Source organism: Carlito syrichta, unplaced genomic scaffold (genome assembly GCF_000164805.1).
Source record: "Carlito syrichta isolate Samal-C Ts95f unplaced genomic scaffold, Tarsius_syrichta-2.0.1 Scaffold316281, whole genome shotgun sequence".
In the NCBI taxonomy this organism is placed as follows: Eukaryota; Metazoa; Chordata; class Mammalia; order Primates; family Tarsiidae; genus Carlito; species Carlito syrichta.
In genome coordinates this window covers 1526162-1530412 of record NW_007260377.1, presented here as the reverse complement: position 1 = coordinate 1530412, position 4251 = coordinate 1526162, and positions in this window count along the sequence as shown.

The window sequence follows — 4251 nt, the reverse complement described above, 5'->3', positions numbered from 1 at the left end:
GCCTTCCCACAAGTGGCATAGAAGCATTTCTTTTTCTCCGCATCCTTGCCAGCATCTGTTTTTTGTTTTATTAATGATGACCATTCTTTCTGGGGTTAGGTGATATCTCAGTGTGGTTTTGATTTGCTTTTCTCTGATGATGAGTGAGGCTGAGCACTTTTTCATGTATCTGTTGGCCGCCCATATATCTTCTTCTGAGAAGTGTCTATTCATGTCTTTTGCCCACTTTTTAAAGCGGCTGTTTGTCTTTTTCCTTTCGGTGCATTTGAGTTCCTTGTAGCTCCTAGATGTTAGGCCTTTGTCAGATACAAAGTTGACAAATAATTTTTCCCATTCTGTGGGCTGTCTCCCTACTCTCTTGATAGTTTCTTTTGCTTTACAGAAGCTCATTAATTTGATGAGGTCCCATTTATTTATGTTATTTCTTAAGGTGTGGGCATTTAAGGTTCTGAATAGAAATTGGTTGCCAGTTCCAATTTCCATAAAGGTGTTTCCTGAATTTTCTAATATTCTTATAGTTTGAAGTTTTATGTTTAGGTCTTTGATCCATTTAGAGTTAATTTTTGTGCATGGTGATAGGTAGGGGTCCTGTTTCAATCTTCTGCATGTGATCAGCTAGTTTTTCCAGCACCATTTACTGAATATTTTCTCCTCTGCCCAGTGGTTTTTTTGGAGACTTTGTCAAAGATGAGTTGGTTGAGAAATTGAGGCTTTGCTTTCAGAATGTCTATCCTGTTCCATGGGTCTATACGCCTGTTTTTGTACCAATACCAGGCTGTTTTGATTACTACAGCCTTATAGTAAAGTTTGATGTCCGGAAGTGTGATACGTCCTGCTTTGTCTCTTTTGCTAAGGATTGTTTTGGCTATTCGTGGTAACTTATGTTTCCATATAAATTTCTGTATTGCCAATTCCAGGTCTGAGAAGAATGATGTTGGTAACTTAATGAGTATGGCGTTGAATCTGTATATTGCCTTTGGTAGGATGGACATTTTATCAATGTTGATTCTTCCTATCCATTAGCATGGAATATTTTTCCATCTGTTTGGTTGTTCTTGGATTTCTCTGAGCAGCATTTGGTAGTTCTCATTGTAAAGTTCTTTCACTTCTCTGGTTAGGAAGTTGCCGACGTATTCCTTTTTTTGTGTGTGTGTGGCTACTGTGAATGGGGTTGTGCTTTTTATTTGGGGCTCTACCTGCTTGTTGTTGGTGTATAGGAATGCAACTGTCTTTTGCACATTTATTTTGTAGCCTGAGATTTTGCCAAAGTCCTTTATCAGTGCAAGCAAGTTTTTGAGAGATTCTCTTGGATTTTCAAGGTATAGGATCATATCATCAGCAAAGAGGGATAAATTGACTTCCACTTTTCCTATTTGAATACCTCTGATTTTCTTCTCTTGTCTAATTGCCTGAGCTGGGACTTCCAACACAATATTGAGCAAGCGAGATGAGAGTGGGCAGCCTTGTCTTGTTCCAATTTCCAGGGGAAATGTTTACAGTTTCTGGTTTTTAGCACTATGTTAGCTGTGGGTTTATCATAGATGGCATTTACTATTTTGCAGTATGTTCTTTCTATACCTAGGTGTTTGAGGGTTTTTATAAAGAAGGGATGCTGGATTTTATCAAAAGCTTTTTCTGCATCTAATGAGACAATCATGTGTTTCTTGTTTGTACATCTGTTGCTTTATTGAATGACATTTATGGTCTTGCAGATGTTAAACCAGTCATGCATCCTGGGGATGAAGCCTACTTGGTCATGGTGGATGATTTTTGAGATGTGTTTTTGGATCCAATTTGCTAGAATCTTGTTGAGGATTTTTGCATCTATGTTCATAAGGGATATTAGCCTGTAGTTCTCTTTTTTTGATGGATCTTTGCCTAGTTTGGGTATCAGTGTGATATTAGCTTCAAAAAATGATTTGGGAAAGTTCCATCATTTTCAATTGCCTGGAATACTTTCAGTAAAATTGGTATCAGCTCCTCCTTGCACGTTTTGTAGAATTCTGCTGGAAAGCCATCTGGGACAGGGCTTTTTTTTGATATGCAGTTTTCGTATGATAGAGTCAGTTTCCTGGGTTGTTATTGGCCTATTTAATGTCTCAGTGTCTTCTTGTTTCAATGTGGGGAGGTTGTGTGATGTCAGAAAGTTACCCATTTCATTTAGGTTATCAAATTTGTTTCCATATAGGTGTACATAGTAATCTCTGATAATCTTTTGTATTTCTTTAGGTTCAGTTATTATTTGATGTTTTGTATTTCTGATTGTGTTTATTTGGGATTTCTCTCTCTTTTTCTGGTCATTCTGACTAGGGGTCCATCAATCTTGCTTATTCTTTCAAAGAACCAGCTTTTTGTTTTGTTGATGTTTTCTATGATATTTTTGTCTTCTATGTCCCATATTTTGGCTCTTATTTTTGTGATTTGGATTATTTGCTAAAAGTGGGATTTTGGTGGTCTTCTCTTTCCAGCTCCCTTGGGTGATTTGCTAGGCTCTCAGCTTCTGATCTTTCAATTTTCTTGATGTGTGCTCATAGAGATATAAATTCCCCTCTGAGATCTGCTTTCAGGGAATCACAGAGGTTTTGGTAAGATTTTTCTTCATTTTTATTTGTTTCCAGGAATATTTCAATTTCTGCTTTGATTTCAGTGTTGACCCAGTCGTTGTTCAGCATCGTGCTATTTAGTGTCCATGTCTTTGTAGGTTTGGGGGAAATGTTGTTGGTGTTGATATTTCTTTTTATTCCTCTGTGGTCTGAGAATGTGCATGGCAAGATTTCAACCTTATGGAATCTGTTTATGCTTGATTGATGACCAAGGATATGGTCAAAAATCTTGAAGTATGTTCCATGTGGTGATGAGTATAATATATATTCTGTGGTCGTTGGGTGGAATAATCTGTAGGAATCTATTAAGTCCATTTGGTCAAGTATCAAGTTTAGGTTCTGGATCTCCCTGTTGATTTTTTTTCCTCAATGATCTATCTAGGGCTGTCAGTGGGGTATTCAAATCCCCTGCTATATTAGTGTTAGAATCAATATCTTTTTTTAGTTTACTTAATAGTTGCTTTATAAATGCTGGTGCTCCTGTGTTGGGTGCATATGTTTAGGCTGGATATTTCTTGTTGATGAATTGAACCTTTTATCATTATGTAGTGTCCTTTTGTGTCTTTTTAAGTTTTTGTAGCTTAAAGATTGTTTTGTCTGATATTAAGGTTGCAACTCCTGCTTTCTTTAGTGATCCATTTGCATGGAAACTCTTTGTCCAACCTTTAACTTTGAGTCTGTGTGCATCCCTTGAAGTGAGATGAATCTCCTGGATGGATGCAGTAAATAATTGGGCCATGGTTTCTTAACCAGTGTGCTATTGTGTGTCTTTTCAGTGGTGCATTTAGTTCATCCCCATTTAGGCTGATTATTGAGATATAATTGTTTATCCCTGTCATGAGGTTCTTACAAAGTTTTTCCTTTGCTTGTTTTCTTTTAGATTTGGGGTTAATGTATATGTGTGTTCTCAAGTTTCTTGTTACGCTGTATTCTCTGCTTATTCTGTGCTCTGCTGTTCACTTGAGAAGTGAGTGGTCAGTCTTTTTCTCCTTTTTTCTATCTTAATGCCTTTTTAAGTGTCTCCTGTAGAACTGGTCTGGAAGCTCCATAATCTCTTAGAGATTGCATGTCTGAGAAGGATTTTAATTCTCCTTCACTGATGAAGCTGAGCTTGGCTGGATAGGAAATTTTTAGTTTATATTGTTTAACTTTGAAAGACTGGCTGTTTTAAATACACACAGACACACATACACAAAATAAATAACTGTATTTGTCTAAATTCCTTAAGAAATGCAGCTTTAAATGAAACTTGAATCGCATTTGGGTTCCTACTATTCCAAATTGTGTTCCTACTATTCCAAATTGCTTACGGTTATACTTGTTTTGCGAGAAAGCAGGATTTATTGAGAAAGAAAAACTCCCACTGTGGGAGGGGACCTGAAGGGGTTGCCCCTTAATGATATACTTTTATCTCATAGATAAATATTCCGAATAATATATTCTTTAATTTTTTATATACTAAGTCAATATTTATTAATTTTTTTTTTTTTTTTGAGTTGGTGTCTCACACAGTAGCCCAGACTGCAGTGCAGTGGCCGCTCCCAGTCACTGCAGCCTCAACCTGCTGGGCTCCGGCGATCCTTCCGCCTCAGCCTTCCAAGTAGCTGGAAGTACAGGTGCGCACTACCATGCCCTACTAATTTTTTGA